The sequence below is a fragment of the Lissotriton vulgaris genome, chromosome 9 (genome assembly GCF_964263255.1).
Source record: "Lissotriton vulgaris chromosome 9, aLisVul1.2, whole genome shotgun sequence".
Lineage (NCBI taxonomy): Eukaryota > Metazoa > Chordata > Amphibia > Caudata > Salamandridae > Lissotriton > Lissotriton vulgaris.
In genome coordinates this window covers 799,256,487-799,279,171 of record NC_141697.1, presented here as the reverse complement: position 1 = coordinate 799,279,171, position 22,685 = coordinate 799,256,487, and the positions used below count along the sequence as shown (strand labels likewise).

Genomic DNA, 22,685 nt, shown 5'->3' with positions numbered 1-22,685 from the left:
TTCTCAAAGTAAGTGAGTGTCGTTTGTGGACCTGACTGCATTAGAAAACTTGGGCGGTGTGATGGCCATGGACTCGGAGAAGACGCTTGGCTCCGACACCCTCCCCAAGTCTTATAGCACTGGTGTAGCCTGAGATCGCCCCCGACATAGGCGGCCGGCTCCCGGGGTCCGGCGGAACTTTTTGCCTTTTGATGACTCTTCAATTCTGGACCTTGTCCCACAATCCGTTTCACCTGAAGACAAGCTGTAGTGGGGCGCCCCTTTACCGTTTTAGTTGCCATTCCGCCCGCTTTTGCTACACTGTGCCTCTTCCGCCATTCAGCTGTTTACCGCCCGCTCTTGCGACTACAGCGTCTTGCTCATCATGTAGTTGAGTTGCTCCCGCTCTTGCGGTGCAGCGATAGGCGGCTGCCACAGGACTCTCAAAATGGCGGCCGGCTCTTCGGTTTTGGGCCTGGTCCACTACAATGGCCCTGGGACACCTTGGAACTCGGACGCTTCCCGGATAGTATGGCCGCGATACCCGCCACCCCCTCTCAACACACTCCCCAAGGATGGGAAACCGGAAACAGTTCTGAACTTTTGGAAGACGGGAGGGAGTGACCCTCCCGGCCGTATTTATTAAAATATGAAACAAAATTAAACATTAAATTAACAGTTTCATATTATGTACAATTTCATTACCACATTGCGATGTTTTTGGCTAACCTTAACATATTCTCTAATACAAAGGTTCTCCTAGCCGAACTAACATCCTACAAAACATTAACTTGAAATTTTGAAATTGTACATCCTAACGTTTAAGGGCCAACGGCAAGGTCGTAACCGGTGTCAAGATCCCTAAACCCGAAATATCCCCCTCACTTGTGAGGGGCGACCGCACAGAGGTGTACCTCAAGTGCAACTACCAATTTCCCTTGACTTGACGGGGGCCCCAATAAACTCGACGCCACTTAAAGGTCGTTCGAGGACTCGTGTGAGGTATCTAGAAGGTAGTGTAGACCCCCTCCCAAACCCCACACAATTTACCACATCTGCCGTCGCAGATATCCTGGCCCCGGGAAATTCCCCAGGAGGGGGCTGTAGCCCCTCCTACCCAGGAAGGGGCCTTGACCGCCTTTCCTTTCCTTTCGGCGTCCCATCCTTAGAAGGGACCGCCTACCCGTTGAGGGGCCAATGGCCACCTCCCTCGAGCGCTCCCATCCGTAATGGGTGACGCCCACTCATAGGGATCTACCAATTAGTGCTCACCGATCATGACCTTACCGCCCGACCAAAAATAAATACGACAATTTAACTAAATTACTCAATTACAAAACAACCATAAACCATTTCACGTATGATTACTGATCAATACTTAGTGCAGAATTCCTTTATTCGAAAAACATATTGTAGCTGACCATTCTTTATTGCATACTAAAAATAACACGACAATCACCACAACCTGCAAGAAATAGAATTACCACATCAAAAACTTTATTCAAAACAACTGGCTGTCCTCAGGGGCTGGTGGGTGGGTTCAAAATTGGCTCTTCGTTCCGTCTCGAGCTCACGTGCAGCGAGGGGGTGCAGCTTCAGAGCACAGGAACAAGAGGATGCGTTCTTGGCTTGTTGCTCCTTTTATCCGTCTTCAGGGCGGGCGTAAACCCGCCCCTGCCTGCCTTTAGGGCGTGGCCAGCCGCGTCAGTGTCTAGGCCAGCCCACTCGAGGGCGGGAAACAGCGCGCCCCGGCTACGCCGCTTTGGGCATACCAGCCGAGGCTCGCCTCCCGCCCAAAAATGGCTTCCCGGGGGGCTCGTGGTACTCGGCCATACGTTCGGGGGGACCGAACGGTCGCCCCTTTCCATATGGCCGCGATACCCGCCACCCCCTCTCAACACACTCCCCAAGGATGGGAAACCGGAAACAGTTCTGAACTTTTGGAAGACGGGAGGGAGTGACCCTCCCGGCCGTATTTATTAAAATATGAAACAAAATTAAACATTAAATTAACAGTTTCATATTATGTACAATTTCATTACCACATTGCGATGTTTTTGGCTAACCTTAACATATTCTCTAATACAAAGGTTCTCCTAGCCGAACTAACATCCTACAAAACATTAACTTGAAATTTTGAAATTGTACATCCTAACGTTTAAGGGCCAACGGCAAGGTCGTAACCGGTGTCAAGATCCCTAAACCCGAAATATCCCCCTCACTTGTGAGGGGCGACCGCACAGAGGTGTACCTCAAGTGCAACTACCAATTTCCCTTGACTTGACGGGGGCCCCAATAAACTCGACGCCACTTAAAGGTCGTTCGAGGACTCGTGTGAGGTATCTAGAAGGTAGCGTAGACCCCCTCCCAAACCCCACACAACTTACCACATCTGCCGTCGCAGATATCCTGGCCCCGGGAAATTCCCCAGGAGGGGGCTGTAGCCCCTCCTACCCAGGAAGGGGCCTTGACCGCCTTTCCTTTCCTTTCGGCGTCCCATCCTTAGAAGGGACCGCCTACCCGTTGAGGGGCCAATGGCCACCTCCCTCGAGCGCTCCCATCCGTAATGGGTGACGCCCACTCATAGGGATCTACCAATTAGTGCTCACCGATCATGACCTTACCGCCACAGGCCGGATAGTTGACCGGCTATCCGGACCCCCCACACACTCCTACCTAAAGGTCATGTCTTAAAGTCCCCAGCCAAGCTATCAGGTCTCCTATGAGTAACTCGTTCCCCACCCGGGACAAATGAACACCATCACCCAAATACATACTGTCCCCTTTAATACAACCATGCGAAATAGAATGCAGTGTACTTGAACGGAACAATCGACTCACTTTATTATTAATCTTCCTTACTGAATGATTCAGAGCAGAAACTGAAAGAGCCCCCCGCCACACTTTTCGCGGTATCATATGGGACCATGCGATTGTGCACCCTGGAACTCTTCTCGCTAACCAACTTACAGTGGAAAGCATTGCCTCAAGAAGTAGTCGTCTACCAGTGGACACCAAATCGTTGCCCCCAAGATGTACTATGACTATAGCCGGCGGTGACCTCGTCCGCCCTAACAAACCCTCAAAAAATGATTGAAACTGGTCAATACAGAGCCCGCCCTTTCCGTAGAAGGACACACTGTACCCGTATTCCCCAGCCACGTGAATCATGTCACCTGCTTTGAATACGTCCGCGGCCCGCCTCACGTATGAGTGGCCCACGACCCACACCTCCTTTTTCACAGCCGGTGATGTCTGACCGCTGACCCGGTGTTGGGTCGACTGCACAGTCCGCCCCGCCTCGTAGGCTTGCGCAACTGAAAACCAAAGAAAAACAAGAAGCGTGAGTACATCATTACAGCTTCACAACATGTGCAACCGCACATACCTTTTATAACAGCTCGAGGACCAACGCTCCACACGTTTAACTTGTTCGACATTCAGACCCCTGGCTGTAGCCTCTGTAGCAGCCCCTATCCGAAAGGAATGGGTCCCAAACTCGCCGGGGTTCAAGCCCGCAGCGGAGATTGACATCGCAAGCACCCGCTGAAACTGAAACCTCGTCAGTGGGGTGGTGTCAGCGTGTCGCAATAATGTCCCCCCCCATGATGCCACCCTTTGCGCTAAATATTCCTCTACGCAACTTACCGGGCACATGGAGGACCTTTGTATGATTATGCAGTCCCCCATCGCACCCTGGTCGGTCTTGGACCTGACAAACGAGATGGACATTGTCTCCCCTCTGACCTGAACGTGCTCTCGGCACAGTCCCCCCGTCACATCCTGCTTGTTCCTCGCCACTAGTTCGCTTACCCGCATAGCCCCATGGAATGCCAGCGCAAAAGCGGCTCGGAATAACACTGTTTCATACTGGGATGAACACGTTGAAGGGAGTACAGATAATAACAGGGCCAGCCTATCCAGACCTATCGGGCGCCTTTCATCTACTCTGCGACCCTCAAGGCGTTGCCACCCACGTAGCGCTTTTTGTACAACGAAAGACGCTGTCGGGTCCTGGATCCCATAAGCCCTAGGAAATGGCTGCCCGATGCCTCTGGGCAGTAGCCACAGATTTGCCTGCCTGATGTAAAGACAGCAGGAAATTTACTACCCACTCCTCCTGGCCCCAAAGCTCCCCTCCAGCAGTCCCCAAAAAGGCCAAATAGGAACGGAACCCCCCTTCATATGCCTTCCTTGTCCTGGGTGCTAAACTCTCTCCCACGAGGTTTCGTAGTTCGGGGCACCGAGAGACCAGAGAGCTTCGGGAAAGGGTGCCGCCACCGGGTCCGCTGTGGGCAGAAAACCCCAGAAGGCCTGCATACGGAAACGAGAAAGCGCATCAGCCGCTTGGTTCATCACCCCCCGGCACATGTCTTGCCTTAAATAGGACATTCAATTGCATACACAACAAGACAATTTCTTTCAGCAGCCTCAGGATCCATTTGCATCGTGCCGCCTGGCTATTGATACACTCAACCACGGTCATGTTATCAGACCAGAATACCACAGAGTGATCTCTAAACCCCTCAGGCCAAGTTTTCAGGGCCACCAGAATGGGGAACAGTTCAAGAAAAGCAATGTTACTCGTCAACCCATCCTCATGCCACCATGACGGCCATTTTTGAGCCGACCATTGTGTGCCAAAGATGGCACCAAAACCAATGCTCCCTGCCGAATCTGTCCACAGCCCCAGCTCCTCGGAGGACACCGCCGGTTTGCTCCAGACAACTCGACCATTGAAATCCGCCAGAAATGCCAACCAAATGTGCATGTCCTGGCGAACCTCGGCCGAGAGCCTCGTGCGATGGTGACCCTCCTTCAGGCCGACCATGGCCTGAGCGATCGAGCGGGAAAAGGGGCGGGCCATCGGTATTACTCTCAGGGCAAAATTCAGCTGTCCCACCAATTGTTGTAATTGCTGCAACTTAACCTTAGACTGACTAATACACGTCTCCAGGGATGCCCTGAACCTAATCACTTTTTCTCTTGGTAGACGAAAACAACCCTCCTCCGAGTCGAGCTCGATCCCCAGAAACTCGAGGCAAGTCGAAGGACCCACCGTCTTACCGGGTGCCAATGGCACACCAAAATGGTCCATTAAGACACAAAATTCATTCAAAGCCTGACCACATTCCGGATCCCCGGCTGCCCCTAGAAACAAAAAGTCATCGAGATAATGCATAACCCGATGAAACCCCGTCTTCCTTGTGAAGACCCATTGCAGGAAACAACTGAACTGCTCGAAATAGGAACAAGATATAGAGCACCCCATTGGCATACATCTATCCATGTAATAGTGTCCCTGAAACGTGAAACCAAGAAGACGCTGATCGTCTGGATGTACCGGGAGCAACCGGAACGCTGACTCGATATCAGATTTCGCCATCAGCGCACCGGGCCCTAAGCGATTCAAAATGGCTACGGCCTCATCGAAAGATGCATACCGTACTGAACACACTGCCGGGTCTATCGCCTCGTTTACGGAAAGACCACGTGGGGCTGATAAATTATGTATCAGCCGAAACTCACCCGGGTCCTTCTTGGGGACCACCCCTAAGGGGGAACAAACAAAGTTAGCAACCGGTGGCACATTAAACGGACCGGCGACTCGACCTCGAGCCACCTCTTTCCCAATCTTCTCCTGTACCACGGCCGTGTGCTGCAGGACTGATATTTGGTTTTTACATTTCGCTAAACCCTGAAACTCCCCCACTGGGATGCGGAAACCATATGAAAACCCGTTCCGCAACACCCCAGCGGAAGCGTGGTCCGGGTATTCGCTGAGCCAAGGAATCATTGCCATGGTATCAATCGGAGTAGGTAAAGGCGCCCCTCGGACTATTTCAGACCTGTTTGGCGCCTCCTCTACCCCCGTTATCACCCGTTTTGGCTCTGCACATGGACTCAGGATGGGACGCTTGCCCACACCCGCTACATTCGTGCCTAAATTTGCATGACCCCTGGGGCCTCGTACATTTACCCCTGTTAAAGTTCCAACAACTCCCCTTTTTACCTGTGGTGCCGTTCGGCCTGGACTGGTATTCGTTACTCGCGCCTGATCGAAAGGAGGTCCCAGAATATTGGCGGGAGGACTCCCCCACACTACTCCCTACTAATGGCAAATTCAACATACCAGTATCCGCCATTTTTGACCATGACACAGAATCGTAACAATCCCAAGTTAAGTTTTTATCATGTTCTTTCGCTTTTCTGAAAATATTATCGTAACAGAACCACTGATTGCCCCCATGTGACACGGAATACCCCATGATCCGTGACTGATAAATCGGCAATTCAGACAGTAATTCGGGCCTACGTTCGCCCAGGATGGATGTAAAAATCCCCCACGCCTTGCCCCAATTGCCAATGTTCTCATTTACCTTGAAGGCGGCCATCTTTGCGCGCCAAACACTCGGATGCATGAGCTCCTTTTGGCTCTTAACATATTCCATCTCATAATGATCGGTAAGCAACGAGAAGATGTTTACATACTCATCTGCCCATATCTTCTCCTTAATAGCTAGGGGGACATGTTGACCCAACTTTTCCCTTCTTGACGGGGCAGACTCATCCCTCGCAATCGGCAATGGCCGCTTACCTGAACCGGAAGCTGTATCTGCGGCTGAGCCGATCCCAGGTGGCTTTCCTCCTGCCGCGGCCGGCGTGATGACTGGCGATGCTGCCTTAGCCGCCTCCCTTGTTTCACGCAGTTGCCTCATCAAAACCCGTGCGTCGTCAGCCGTGGCGCCCTCGTTATTTTTACCCAACCACGCTGCTAATTGTGCTGCCAGCTCGGGCGGCATATCCTCCCCGGACACGGGGGTGACCACCACGGGAATCGGATTCCCCTCCGCCGGCACCGGAGTTGGCTCTTCGAGTGGGGTACAGGGAACCGGGATGTCCCCTCCAGCTGCTCCCCTTCTGGGCCTCTTGCCTTTCCCTCCCGGAGCTGCTCCAGCCAACGGACGTTTCGGTCTCTCTTCCCCATCTTTCTCCGCCATTCGCTTCTTTAGGTCGGCCACCTCTTTCATAAGAACACGCAGCATCTGGTCGGTAGTCATTCGCTTTCCAACTTTCTTAGGCATTCCCCAACAGAGTATCTGTAAGACAAACAAGAAAGATTACCACATTCAAAATTGGCTCTTCGTTCCGTCTCGAGCTCACGTGCAGCGAGGGGGTGCAGCTTCAGAGCACAGGAACAAGAGGATGCGTTCTTGGCTTGTTGCTCCTTTTATCCGTCTTCAGGGCGGGCGTAAACCCGCCCCTGCCTGCCTTTAGGGCGTGGCCAGCCGCGTCAGTGTCTAGGCCAGCCCACTCGAGGGCGGGAAACAGCGCGCCCCGGCTACGCCGCTTTGGGCATACCAGCCGAGGCTCGCCTCCCGCCCAAAAATGGCTTCCCGGGGGGCTCGTGGTACTCGGCCATACGTTCGGGGGGACCGAATGGTCGCCCCTTTCCAGGCTTGGGTCCCATTCTCGAAAAGCGTCCCCTCAGCCGTGAAGATTCTACAAAAGTCTTGGGGGCCTCCGACTCCCACAGGCTTCTGGTGGGGAGCGGCTGCCATGATTGCTCGTGGAATGGCCACGACGGAGCTACGAGATGGTAGTGGTCTCATGCTGACGCCAGCTTTAGTCTGAAACATCCAGAAACACTGTAGACTACCAATTCGATCAGTTCCGGTAGCGCCCCAACATGACCCGGAAGAAAAGAACTTGCCCTCCCCTCTTTGACTGATGGTTCTTGTTGCGTGTCCCCTCTGTTGTCATTTAACAGAACTTTTTGGACTGCTGAAAGGGGTTGTGTTCTGAACGCTGGTTGGTGGAGACATTTTGACTATATTCTTGACCTACGTTGTCGCGTAATGCGTTATATGACACGCCGCGTTAGCGCACCCGGAAGTGATCCGAGGCGCGGCGCGCAGCGCGTAACGTAAGCATAACAGGTCATGTGACTTGTTAATAAAACTTTTCATTGGTTCATTTTACTTTTGTTAATTTAATGATGAAAAGCTTGGTCATATGACCTAAAAATTACGCTTTTTATTGTTTTCGAACAATATTTTTTTTTCAAACATATGTTATAATATTCCAGGCTAATGTACTTTCCCGGAAAATTTACAACTGTCTTGCAAGTAAAATATATTCCTTTTTCGAGAAAAAGGGCGTTTCTTCCTTCCATGACGGAACCGTTGAGTAAAAGAGATTCGGCCTGCTGTCTTAGTCGCCGATACGCCTGATTATCAGATTCTTATCGATCACTTTATGTTGCAGACATGAAAAACACAACTGCCCTTGACCATTTATCTTTACTGCGTTCCTACATATTATACCTTTTATCCGTCATGTAATTGGACTGCTTTATTTCACTTGCCTTTTACTGATTCGAAAACAGTGACTAAAAGTAAAAACTTTACCAATGTAAATACTACTACCGTGTTTTGTTTTAAAAACCTTTATTGTGAAAATGTCAGTATACAAATACGGGCCTATAACCACGTGGGCCGGCCACGGAGCAAACTGAAATCGTATATGAGGAGGAGACATTTACACTGTAGAGGAACGTAACGAGCGGGCCATTAGGTTGCAAGAACTAAGGTGTCTAACAGTTGCGGAATCGGTGGACATACATTTTGTAATTAAAATAGGACAGGGCCACTTACAATAACATTTTCTAGATATACATTTGCGGGCAAGGAGTTACGAGTCCCATTTATACCGGCGCCATTTTGGGCGAGGCCGGGCAGGTCCAAGATATAGTCAAAATGTCTCCACCAACCATCGGCCAGACCAGAACCCCTTTCGGCCCTTTATGCTACAAGATGGTGTCTTCCATTCAGAAAATATTGTTGGCAGCATTTTGAAAGGAAACAGAAACAGCCGTTCTCCTAGTGAGTTTCACATTGTTACATTTAGGAAGAATGTTGAAGAGTAGTATGTGGAAAATCTGAAGCCATTTTTCTACAAACTCTCAATCAGACTTGGATGGAAAAAAAAAACCTGAAGAATGTACAAACTGAAAACCAATTTTTGTCTGTATAGCATCAACAGTAACGCTTGAGTCAGCTTTGTGTCAAGCCGCCATTTTCATTCAATCAATAGCGTCCCCCTGCACACATTCAGGGACCTGGTCGTGTCTTCAGATGAAACGGATTGTAGGAAAAGAAGCAGAAAGGAAAAGGCAAAAAGTTCCGCCGGACCTCGGGAGCCGGCCGCCTATGTCATGTGCGACCTTTGGCCACACAAGGGCAATAGTGAAGCTGCAGCAGATGCAAATAAGCTTCAGACAATCTTACAAGCACTGCTCAGAAATCTCAACTGAGGCACTCAACATCCAGGACTTGCCATTCGAATCTTGGCGCCTTGTGCTGGTTCCGACCTATTCACACATCGGTCCTGGATCTCGGCGCGTTCGACTCACTGTACCGCAACAGTGACCGCAATTCAGCTGGACAAGCCGCCATTTTCATTCACTCAATAGCATCCCCCTACACACATTCAGGGACCTGGTCGTGTCTTCAGATGAAACGGATTGTAGGAAAAGAAGCAGAAAGGAAAAGGAAAAAAGTTCCGCTGAACACCACCTTGGGCAATAGTGAAGCTGCAAAAGGTGCAAATAAGCTTCAGACAGTCTTCAACTTACTCTGATTCTTATAATAAACTTCAGATAGTCTTACAAGCACTGCTCAGAACTCTCAACTGAGGCACTCAACATCCAGGACTTGCCATTCGGATCTTGGCGCCTTGTGCTGGTTCCGACCTATTCACACATCGGTCCACTACTGACATCACCTCATAAGCCAACGGGGCACCCCACGCCGACATTCGGCGCAGCATTTTAGGATGGCCACACCAGTGCGGCAACTTGCTGGACACAACATCGGGGCCATCCAGATCTCGGCGCGTTCGACTCACTGTACCGCAACAGTGACCGCAACTCAGCTGGACACGCCGTCTTTCGGCGCAGCATTGTAGGATGGCCACACCAGTGCGGCAATTTGCTGGACACCACCTCGGTGCCATCCGGATCTCGGCGCGTTCGAGTCACTGTACCGCAACAGTGACCGCAATTCAGCTGGACACGCCGTCTTTCGGCGCAGCATTGTAGGATGGCCACACCAGTGCGGCAATTTGCTGGACACCACCTCGGTGCCATCCGGATCTCGGCGCGTTCGAGTCACTGTACCGCAACAGTGACCGCAACTCAGCTGGACACGCTGTCTTTCGGCGCAGCATTGTAGGATGGCCACACCAGTGCGGCAATTTGCTGGACACCACCTCGGTGCCATCCGGATCTCGGCGCGTTGTGCTGCCTTCGGCCTATTCGCACATCGGTCCGCTACTGACGCCGCCTCACGTGCCAACGGATTTTCTACGCTTTTTGTAGCCCTATGCCGCATAACAGGTCATGTGACTTGTTTATAAAACTTTTCATTGGTTCATTTTACTTTTGGTTTCCTAAAGATGGAAGGCTTGGTCATATGACCTAAAAATAACACTTTTCATTGGTTTAGAACATTTTTTTTTCCCAAACGATGAAAGCCCCACCTTGTTTCTGGATCATTCAGACTGAAGCTGGCGTCAGCATGAGAGCACCACCATCTCGTGGCTCCGTCGTGGTCATTCCGCGAGCAATCATGGCAGCCGCTCCCCACCGGAAGCCTGCGGGAGTCGGGGGCCCCCAAGACTTTTGTAGAATCTTCACGGCTGAGGGGACGCTTTTCGAGAATGGAGCCCAAGCCCTAGCAGGCAAGCGTCCGAGTTCCAAGGTGTCCCAGGGCCATTTCAGTGGACCAGGCCCAAAACCGAGGAGCCGTCTGCCATTTTAAGAGCCATGTGGCAGCCGCCTATCGCTGCACTGCAAGAGTGGAAGCAACTCAACAACATGGTGAGCGAGACGCTGTAGCCGCAAAAGCGAGCGCAACTCAGCTAGATGGCCGCCACCTGGGGAGGCCCGTTCACGCCGCCTCCCCCACCCCCGGGCCGCCGCACGCCAATTTTCGGAGCAGCATTGTAGGATACCAAAACCAGTGCGGCAGTTTACTGGACATCACCTGGGTGCCTGTCGTACATGTTGTGTCAGCCATGTGACACTGGACACAGTCCCATCAACATCTCAACGCGTTCTGCTGCCTTGGGACTATTCGCACAACAGACCGCTACTGACGAGGCCTCCCCCCGCACCACCCGGGACGCCCCACGCTGTTTTTCTGTGCTGCATTGTAGGATCCCAAAACCAGTGCGGCACCCAGGCGACATCACCTGGGTGCCGTCCAGAACTCTGCACGTTGTGCTGCCTTGGGACTATTCGCACAAAAGACAGCTTCTAACCATTGTTGCTTTTTGTGTTGAAAAATGTTTAAATGTTTTTAGTTTTTGTTCCGTTCGTTATAGTTAATAGTTAATAAAGTTTTATAATCTTACTTTGTTGGAGTGTTATCTATTTTTTTAAAAACGGGTGAATGGGGCCTTGAATCGGGTTATTGTCATGTGTGGGCTTTGGAAGTGTGCTGCTGCAGGATCGGACTTTTCAAACTCAAATGCACGTTCTTTTTCTTACCTTTCCGAAGCATGGAGCGCAATAGCAGGCAGAGAAAGGGTGATGCACGTGTTGAACACTACCTGACCTGGCAAGTTGCTGGCAGTGCCCCCCCCGACCCCCCCCCCCCGCCCGCTCCTGAAAGAGGACACACACACACCGCCGCCCCGAGTACTTCACAAATCTTTAAAAGACCATGCGCTTGTTCATGAGGCTTAAATGGTTTATCACCTCTTCTAGAACCCCTGCATCGACCCTCTGACGTTTCCTGGAAAAATTACCATGTAACACAATACCAAGCCCTGTCAGCTGAAACCCCCAAGGAATCGTGGGGCATATTATCAAGGGGGTTTATCTCCGCTTTTTTGGCTTTAAAAGCCAAGAAAGCGGAGATAAAAATATCTCCCTATTACCAAGCTGTCGCTAACACCAGTTAGTGACAGCTAAAAGGAGATAGCGACCATCTTGGGCCCCGCTTTGCATGTCAGTGATACTTATCACTAATGACATGCAAAGCGGGCGTGCCAAGATGTTAGCGACTGGAAACAGTCCCTAACATCGCTATCTCCTATTACCAACTTTTGGAGATATTCGCGCTAAGCGCGAATATCTCCAAAATCTAACACCTGCCCTGAGCAGTTCTTAGCCATGTTATCCAATGGGAGGTGGATAACATGGCTAAGAGCATTTGCTCGATAATACATGAATATCGCTGACTTTTCTGCGATAATAGCAAGGTTTATCTGCGATAAAAATCGCCGATGTGCGCCGATAATTTTTGTCTCTAAACAAGTTAGAGACAAAAATTATCGCTAGTTGTTCGTAATATGCCCCCGGGTTTTTGCTTGCAGAAATCGGGAGGCGGGAGACTAGCACTGAAATCAGTAGTCACACGCCTGAATCGGGAGGGTTGGCATGTCTGAATTCTCTACAGCTGGGGCCATAAACTACATCCGCAGGGGTAGGTGATAGCCTAGGTCCGGACTGGACAATCGGACACAGAGGAAGACGAGTGTCAGAGGGTGCGGTAGTGAATAGGGTGAAAGAGAGGTGTCGGGAGGGCACAGGGTGTGATTCTCAGAGAAGAGCAGCGCAGATGGGGGGAAGTATATGGCCCATGCATGAGAGAGAGAGCGGGGATGACCAGTGCGTGGGGGAGATGCTTGCAAAAGTGGGAAGCCATGCTGAGGATCGGCGGCGTGCAGAGAGTGGGCCTGGTCAAGGCATCTAAAATGGCTGCCGTGCACGACAAAATTGTGGCATTGGACAAAAAGGCAAGATGGCGCAGACAATGTTTTTCAATAAGGATTCATTTATAACAAAATATTTACTCGCAGTGACAAAATGGTGGTCAACACTTCCTGATTTCCATCGAATCGAACGTTAACAAACGTCACGCAGCAAAAAAAAAAAAAAAAAAAAAAAAGCTCACGCACAGAGCAGTTTTTAACCATGTTATCCAATGGAAGGTGGATAACACGGCTAAGAGCATTTGCTGGATAATGCATGAATATCGCTGACTTTTCAACGATACTCATGCATTGTGGCCGATGTGCAGCGATAATTTTTGTCTCTAAACAATTAAAACGAAGCACAAAATGGCGAATTCCCGTTTCGCTACCAGTTTGCGGCCCGTGAAGCGCTTCTACCGTGAAAAATCATTTTTTTTTTCTTTTCCCCACGGGACCCTTTAATAACCCCAACAACATTCCTAGGGGGTCAAGAGGGGGATACCTTGCCCCCTTTCATTAAATTCCCCTTTCGTTTTTCACCTCTTCTTCTCTCTCGATCCTACCGAGAGACAAGATGGCGGCCGCTCCGGACTGTCACGCAGCAAAAAAAAAAAAAGCTCACGCACAGCCGCTGGAAGAGATGTATCAACATATATCAGCCTCCTCAGCCACCCTCAGGAAACATAGGGGATTAGGATACGTCTCCCGCACCCCCTTATACCTAATAATTTAATTAACGAAGCACAAAATGGCGAATTCCCGTTTCGCTACCAGTTTGCGGCCCAGTTCGCGGCCCGTGAAGCGCTTCTACCGTGAAAAATCATTTTTTTTTTCTTTTCCCCACGGGACCCTTTAATAACCCCAACAACATTCCTAGGAGGTCAAGAGGGGGATACCTTGCCCCCTTTCATTAAATTCCCCTTTCATTTTTCACCTCTTCTTCTCTCTCGATCCTACCGAGAGACAAGATGGCGGCCGCTCCGGACTGTTTAGAATGTTGACAGACACCGGAGAGCCAATCAGCTTTCTGCGCGCAAAGTTCCGTTTCGCGAAAAGTAAGCGGACCGGATCGCTGCCCAGAGCGCTGTTACAGATATATATCTTGTTTTGAACGTTAATTTCTCAAAATCCACTGAAGCACATATATTGAGACCTAGCAAAGGCACATCGGGCTAACAGTCCCTACAATTTTGCCAAGTTTCGTGCAAATCCATTCAGCCGTTCGAGCTAAAAGTGAGTCCAACCGCCCTATGGAAAACTCAATGTAAAAAACGCGTTTTGGGACCCCCCTTTTTTCTCAGCCCCCCCTTGACGAAACCCCACCAAATTTTCGGGGGCTGCTCAGAAACAAAATGTGCCATTTTCCTGAAAATTTCAGCCGATTCCGTCCACAAACGCCAAAGTTATTAGACATAGAATTTTCAAAAATCCCATAGACAAATAATCCTAACTATATATACCTACTGGCGAACGCCAGTAGGTAATATTATACATACATATATATATATATATATATATATATTATACATACATATATATATATATTGAAAAAAAACAAAGGTTACAGGGACATTATAGTTAGGCTCAAATTTCAATTGTACAAAACCATAGAAATTCAGCAGTTATAGTTACCTGGGCAAACTACTATTACTTATGCCCCCGCAATGCTCTGCTTTTGACCTCACTTTTTACATCACTCTTGACATGGTGAGTGACATCACTGATGATGACTACACATGCCCTAAGGTTTCTAGTATAAAGCAAGTGTGCAGGGTCTATCTTGAGAATGAAGGCGATCTCCTTTTATCACAGTGGTAAATTTAAATGAACCGGTTTAGCATGGTTCAGTCCAGATCAGAGGCGCTAATCCAGAGATCCTATAGACCTATGTCAGGGGAGAAGTTTCTCACTTAGCACGTGGCAACCCCATACTAAATGAGACAGTCAAGATCTTGACTTTGAGGCCATCCTGATAAAGTGGCCAGACGCGCTGCTTGCCAACATGTATCAAACATTGTCTATGACATTGGTTGGTGTATTAAAATAAACATCTGCATTTGCTTTGTAAGGTGGCACCTAGGCATATTTACCATATCCGGAGTAATGGAACTGCATGCTTTGTTAAACGTACTGCATAGCTCCAGAAACATGGGGTCCCATTATAGTGTATATATTATATGTGGTATAAAATACCCCCAACTGTACCTTATGGGAATATTTAAAGTTACAGAGAGTGTGTGGCCATATATGCAATGTACCTTAATAAGGTCACAGAACACTTTGGTGACTTTCTGCATTTGTTTCAGGTACAGTTTTGAGTTCTGTGACTTATAAGCATACCAAGCCTGCATCCTCATGCCTCTAAATGGTCCCAGACCTCAATGGTAACTTGCAAGGTCCCCTCATAATGTACAGAATGTGAACTGTAGTTCATATATTATAGGCATGTCCTGAGCCATTGGCATGCAGTCGTAGACCAGTAGCCTAACACTATGATGACATGGAAATGACGTGCACACAGTCCTCCAGTCAGTCGCTTAAAGTGCCAAGACCTTCACATGCCATTAATGTATTATTGCACGGTAATGCAGAAACTTACCATGGTCTTTTGGTTGAGACACAAGTACTGATGTCGTAACGTGATTGGCCTTTTTTAATTCTGTAGTTCGCTATTGCAATCAAAATAAGCGCACTGTATGACTGTTGTATTGAACATGTTGCAAATAAGTAAAATATGTTTTAAATATGTTGCCTTTCCTTGTTTTGATTACAGCATGAATATGAAACGTTGTGTGAAAAACACTTCCACCTTGCTTCAGATTTGAATGGCTGCCCCGGGCCTAACCATCAGCTTGCAAAAGGACCGGTGGACAATCCAGCGAGGGAGGGATAGAAGTCTTGGTTTTGACAGTTTTCCTTGCCTTATCTCTTGAAGGGTTGCACTGAGAGCAGACATGTACATTCCTTTTAGCAGTTGGATCTGTGATTTGTCGTTTTCACTTAAGGATGGAGCCTTGGAGATGTTGATAAACACAAGCAGATGTTTGTTTTATTTTTTATATTTTACATGTTCATTGTTTTATATTCTAAAATATATTGTAACAACATTGGCATCGTCTTTTTATTAGGTATTCTGTAAAACGGTTTAAAAAAAATTATCTTAAAGATCTCTGTTGTATACATGGATGTAGACCTTAGGCAAATACACTCCTTTCCAAGTGCTATAGGTCTCCTTTTAACCCTTTTGTTGCCATGCCGTTTCGCCTCCTGTGCTAAGCCTTTTTTTGGCTATTTGGGGTAGTTTGCGATTAGGCCCCTGTAACTGTTTGTCCACATAAGGTATCAATGCCAAATTTGCATCCTTTTCTTCCAACATCAGGTGGATTTTAAAGGTACCCAGGGTGTGCGTATTCCCCTGGAGGGGACACAGGAATTACCCAAAATACAGCTAATATTTTTATTTATTTCTTTTTAATGGGGAAAAAGTGCTGCAGTAGGAAGCGTCTGGTATTTTCCCTGCAAATTATATCAGAAAAAGGTTTGTGGTGCTGAAATCACCAGCTTTCAGGGACAGGCAGACTTTTGTCAGAAAACCAACATTTTCTACACAGTTTTGGCATTTTCATGAACATAGCATGTTGTTGCTACTTTTTGTGCTTTAAACCTCCTTCCAGTTAGTGGTAGAACTGGGTGTAAAGCAATAATGAATCCCGCATAGCTAGACATTTCTGAAAAATAGACAAAATTCCGTATTCAGCAAGGAGTCATTTGTGTTGATCCTTCAAGATTTTTTTTTATAGAAACTAACAGTTGAAAGTAATAAATACTGAAAATGTATTTTTTTTTTTAAAAAAACAGCCATTTGTGCCAACGTTTTCACCTGTCACTTCTAAGTATGTCAGATTTTATGAAGCAATACACCGTTACATCCGCTGGACCCTTCAGGTTGTGGGTATATATAGGACTTGTAGGTTCACCAAGAACCCGAGGAACCCAGAGCCAATAACTGATCTGCGTCTTTTGATGGTTTTTCATTGTGTACCGAATATATAGCAATTCATTTGGTAAAATATAAAGAGTGAAAAATAGGTATCGAGGACACCTATGTATTTCCGAAATGGAAACAAAATATAGAGTTTAGAAGGAGTAGTTATTTGGATATCTCCGAAATTGTGTGTACTTATACTAGCATGTGAATTATAGGACATTTTTCAAAGTGACTTATTTTTTACACATCTTCTTACATTTGGAACCAGAAATGCTTAGAAAGTCAATAAGTAATAACAGTTGCTCTACTGTTCTGTGTTCCCCTCAGTGTCCCGATAAAAACCATAGCACATCTGGCACTTAGGGAAACCTAGCAAACCTATACATTTTTAAAAACTATACACCCTGGAAATCCAGGTCAGGGTGACTTGTGTGCCTCTCACCAGGTTCTGTTACCCAGAATCCCTTGCAAACCTCAAACTTAATAAATTAGAAAACACATTTTCCTCCCATTTCTGTGATGGAAAGAACAGGAATCTCCGTGGATCCACAAAATTGCACCCACCCCGCATTCTCCAAAGTCTCCTGATAAAAATGGTACCTCACTTGTGTGGGTAGGCCCAGCATCCGTAACAGAAAATGAGCCAAATCACAATGTGGACACACCAAATTTTTACAGTGAAAACTGACCCTTTTTTTTGCAAAGTGCCTAGCTGTGGAATTTGAACCCTAGCTCTGGCGGCACCTAGGGAAACCTAGCAAATGTATACATTTTTGGACAACTAGACACCCTGGGAAATCCAGGGCGGGGTGACGTGTGTGGCTGTCACCAGATTCTGTTACCCAGAATCCCCTGCAAACCTTAAACGTTGTAAAAAAAATAAAAAATCTTTTCCCTCACATTTTTTACGTGGAAAGTTCTGGAATCTGCATGTATCCACAAACCTCCACCTACCCTGCATTCTCAAAAGTCTCCTAATAAACATGGTGCCTCTCTTATGTGATTGGGTCAAGTGCTCGCTGCAGGAAAGGGCCCAAAACGTATTGTGGAGACATCAAAATACCTATCACAAAACAACCTGGTTTTACAAGGGGGGCACCTTGGTTTTTGGCCCCAGGCTCAGTGGCCATCTGTGGAAACCTACCAAACCGACTCATTTCTGAAAACTAGACACCCTGGGGAGTCCAGGGAGTTATGGCATGCATGGATCCCCCCAATGTTTTCCTACCCAGAATCCCTTGCAAACATCAAATTTCGCTGAAAAAACCCAACTTTTTCTCAAATTTCTGTGTGGGAAAGTTGTGGGATCACCAGGCTGACACATATTTTCTACCACCCTGCGTTGCCCCAGGTCTCCTGATAAAAATGGTAGCTCACTCTTGTGGGGAGGCCAAGTGCCCACAAATGGCAAGAGCCCAAAATGTATTGCGGAGACATCAAAATTACCATTCACCAAACAACATGGTTTTGCAAGTTTGGGGGGGGGGGGTCACCTGGGTTTTGGCCCCAGGCTCGGCGGCCATCTAGGGAAACCTACAAAACCCACACGTTTCAGAGAGCTAAACATCCTGGGGAGTCCAGGGAGGTATGGTTTGTGTGGACCCCCAATGTTTTCTGACCCAGAATCCCCTGCAAACCTCAAATGTATCTGGAAAAAAATAAGATTTTCTCAAATTTCTATGGGAGAAAGTTGTGAGATCACTGGGCTGACACAAATTTCCTACCACCCAACATTCCCCCAGGTCTCCTGATAAAAATATTACCTCACTTGTGTGGGTGGGCCAAGTACCCGCTACAGGTAAGTGCCCAAAACTTATTGTGGAGACATCAAAATTACCTATCGCAAAACAACCTGGTTTCGCAAGGGGTAGCACCTGGGGTTGTGGCCCCGGGCTCAGTGGCCATCTAGGTAAACCTACCAAACCCAGACATTTCTTAAAACTATATACCCTGGGGAGTCCGGGGACGAATGGGTTGTGTGTATTCCCCTGATGTTTTCCTACCCAAAATCCCCTGTAAACCTCAAAATGTGCTTAAAAATCTCCCTAGATGGCCGATGAGCCCAGGGACAAAACCCCATGTGCCCCCCCTTGCAAAACCAGGTTGCGTTGTGATGGGTATGGCTCCCCATATGTTTTGGGCCCTTGCCAGTCACGGGTACTTGGCCCACCCACACGAGTGAGGTAGCATATTTTTGGAAAGACCTGGGGGAATGCAGGGTGTTAGGAAATTTGTGTCAGCCTGGTGATCCGACAACTTAACCACTCCCAAACCTACCAAAACCAATGTGGGTTTGGTAGGTTTCTCTAGACGGCCGCAGAGCCCGGCGCCAAATACCCAGGTGACCCCTTGCAAAACCAGGTTATTTTATGATCGGTCATTTTGAAGTCTCCACAGTAAAATTTGGCCCATTTCCTTTTGTGGTACCATTTTTATCGGGAGTCGTCATGGGGTAACATTGAGTGATAGGAAATAGGTGGTGTCTCGGTGATCCTACAACTTTCCCACACAGAAAAGTGAGGCAAATGTGTTCCAGGTCTTGGCGGCAAAGAAGGAGAAGGATCTGTGGCCGGAGGTCGTTCGTTGGGTGCGCGGGACAGCGGCAAAGCTGGCGGATCTGTCGGGCGGGGGTGTAGAAGTTGAGTCTGTTGTTCAGGTAGACTGGTCCGGTGTTGTGGATTGCTTTGTGTGCATGGGTGAGGAGCTTGAAGGTGATCCTCTTGTCGATGGGGAGCCAGTGCAGGTCTCTTAGGTGAGGGGTGATGTGGCTGCGCCGTGAGATGTTGAGGATCAGGCGGGCGGATGCGTTTTGGATGCATTGCAGTTGTTGTAGGTATCTGGTTGGGATTCCTGCGTAGAGTGCATTGCCGTAATCCAGTCTGCTGCTGACGAGGGCTTGGGTCACCGTTCTTCTGGTTTTGGTCGAGATCCACTTTTAGATCCTGCGGAGCATGCAGAGGGTGTTGTAGCAGGAGGAGGAGATAGCGCGGACCTACTTGGACATGGAGAGGGAAGAGTCGAGGACGAATCCTAGATTGTGTGCGTGGTCCGTGGGTGTCCAGGAGTTGTCCCAGGTTGATGGGGTTGATCCGAGGATGAGGACCTCCGTCTTGTCCGAGTTCAGTTTCAGGCGGCTGCTCCTCATCTACTCGGCGACAGCCTTCATGCCTTTGTGGAGGTTGGTTTTGGCGGTGTGGAGGTCCTTGGTGAGGGAGAGGGTGAGCTGGGTGTCATTGGCGTAGGAGATGATGTTCAGGTCGTGCGGGCGGGCCACTTGTGCGAGGGGGGCCATGTAGACGTTGAACAGGGTCGGGCTGAGGGATGAGCCCTGGGGTACTCCACAGATGATGTTGGTGGCTTCGGATCGGAAGGATGGGAGGCGGACTCTCTGGGTTCTGCCGGAGAAGAAGGGCGTGGTCCATTCCAGGGCCTTCTCCTGTATTCCGACTTCTTGGAGGCGTGTCCTTAGTGTGCGGTGGCAGACCGTGTCGAAGGCGGATGACAGGTCCAGGAGGATGAGGGCTGAAGTTTCGCCGTTGTCTATTTGGTGTCTGATGTCGTCTTTGGAGGCGATAAGGGCAGTCTCGGTGCTATGGTTTCGTCTGAATCCAGACTGGGATGGGTCTAGGATGTGGTTGTCTTCGAGGTGGCCGATCAGCTGCATGTTGGCGATTTTCTCAATGACCTTTGCTGGGAAGGGGAACAGGGAGATGGGCCGGAAGTTCTTGAGGTCCTTGGGGTCCGCCTTGGGCTTCTTGAGGAGGGTGTTGATTTCGGCGTGCTTCCAGCTTTCCAGGAATGTTGCTGTGTCAAAGGAGATGTTGATGACCTTCCGTAGTTGGAGTGCGATGGTTGTGTCTGCTTTGTTGAATACGTGGTGTGGGCAGGGGTCTGACGGAGATCCTGAGTGGATGGAGTTCATGACCTTGCGTGTTTCGTCGTCGCTGACGTAGGACCAGGAGGTCAGCTGGTTGGTGCAGGTGGCGTTCGGGGTGGGGTCTGCCGTGGTCGGGGCATTCGAGATGTTGAAGCTGTCGTGGATGTTAGTGATCTTGCGATTGAAGAAGGTGGCCAGTGAGTCGTATAGATCTTGCGAGGGCGGGATGTTATTGGTGTTGGCAAGTTCCTTCATTATCTTGAAAAGCTCTTTGCTGTCATGTGCGTTGTTGACCAGGCGGGTTTTGAAGGCTGTTCTGATGAGTTGGTGATGTTGGCGGGTGGCTTCCTTGTGGGCTGCATGGCTGTCCGGTTTGCGGTCGTGGAGCCATTTCTTCTCCAGTTTCCGGCATTTATGTTTGGAGGTCTGGAGTTCTTCGGTGAACCAGGCGGCTTTCTTGCTGGAGTGGTTGTTGGAGGGTTTCTTGCGCGGGCGAGAGTGTTGGCGCAGTTGTCGATCAACTGTGTGAGGTTATGGGCGGCGGTGTCTGGGTCGGTGGGGCAGTGGGTGTGTTCTGGGCGAGGGTGGAGGTCAGCTGGTCTTTGGTGACTTTGCTACAGCAGCGGCGGGAAAGCAGTTGGGTGAGGTGGTGCATGGTTGTTTCTTGAAGGTGAATTGGATGCAGCGGTGGTCGGTCCAGTGGATTTCGGTGGGGTGGTCGAAGGGGGCGTGGGTGCTAGTGAAGAAGACGGGGTAGAGCGTGTGGCCGGCGGCGTTGATGGGTTCGGAAACGAGTTGTCGGAGGCCAAAGTTGGCGAGGTTGTCGATCAGGCTAGTTGAGTTGGCGTCATTGTTCTCGAGGTGGAAGTTCAGATCCCCGAGGAGAATGTAGTCTGTGGAGGCGAGTGCGTGGGTGCTGGTGAGATCGACGATGGAGTCGCTAAAAAGGCCCCGGGGGTCTGTAGATGAGTGTTCCTCTGAGGGTGGTGTTGGGGTCGGTGTGGATCCGGAAGTGCAGGTGTTCGGCGGAGTTGAGGGAGTCGTCTGCGTGGGTGTAACCCTGAAGGGTGGATTTGTGGACGATGGCTAAGCCTCCTCCAATTCCGTTAGTGCGATCCCTGCAGGTGATCTTGTAGCCGTCTGGGATGGTGATGTCGATTGCCGAGGTGTCGTTCCACCAGGCCTCAGTGAGGAAGGCAAAGTTTGTGGTGGCGTTGTCGAGCAGGTCCCAGAGCTCGACGGCGTGTTTCGTGTGGAGCTGGTGTTGAGGAGAATGCAGCAAAGGTGGTTGGGTCAGGTCCTTGGTGGTTTGGAGGTCCTGTCGCAGGTGAAGGTGCAGGCGTGGCAGGAGAAGGGTCCATGGGTGCTTTTCGGGGCGGCCTGGAAGCAGCGGTGGACTCTGCTGGTGTTGAGAGCTTGGAGAATGTTGACGTCATATCGGAGTCTGGCATCGTGGCGTGCGCGGGGTCCACGGGTTCTGGAGCTGGGTGCGGGCCAGGCGCAGACGGGCTTGCGAGGGGGCGTGGCCACCGGGGCAACGGCGGGAAAAGCGGGGAGCAGAGCAAGAAGGGGGGAGGGGGCGGAAGAGATGCGAGCAAAAGAGCTTAACAAAACGGTTCAATATGGCAAAATACACAGAATTACAAGGAGGAATTCCAGACTGAAACAAACCACAAGACACAGAGGCGATAGGGCACAGCAGGCGCGAACGCGCGCTCTGGGCAGCAGCGGGCGTTGAACAGGTGGAGCTGTTCAATGGTAGGGGGCGACATGGCCTGCAAGCAGGGTCAGGCGTCACTCCTACTGCCACGCAGCGGCTGCCAATTTTAAGGCTGGGAAGGAGGGAGGAGCAGCTGGGAGGCGGGAGTGGGGTGGCAAGGGGGCGTGGCCGCAGGGGCAACGGTGGGAAAAGCGGGGAGCAGAGCAAGAAGGGGGAGGGGGAAGAGATGCGAGCAAAAGAGCTTAACAAAACAGTTCAATATGGCAAAATACACAATTACAAGGAGGAATTACAGACTGAAACAAACCACAAGACACAGCAGCGATAGCAGGGCACAGCAGGCGCGAACGCGCGCT

The 22,685-nt window shown here is 49.6% G+C and overlaps 1 protein-coding gene across 2 annotated transcripts in view; it reads left to right on the top strand.

Moving 5' to 3' along the window:
* Nucleotides 1–15,970, top strand: part of LOC147692286 (putative palmitoyltransferase ZDHHC24) — a 186,258-nt gene extending 170,288 nt beyond the window's left edge. For both annotated transcript variants that reach the window (XM_086938545.1, XM_086938544.1), the window contains exon 5: nucleotides 15,518–15,970. The gene's annotated coding sequence lies outside the window, so the exon portion shown is untranslated. The remainder of the gene's footprint in view (nucleotides 1–15,517) is intronic.
* The last annotated feature ends 6,715 nt before the right edge of the window (nucleotides 15,971–22,685 follow it).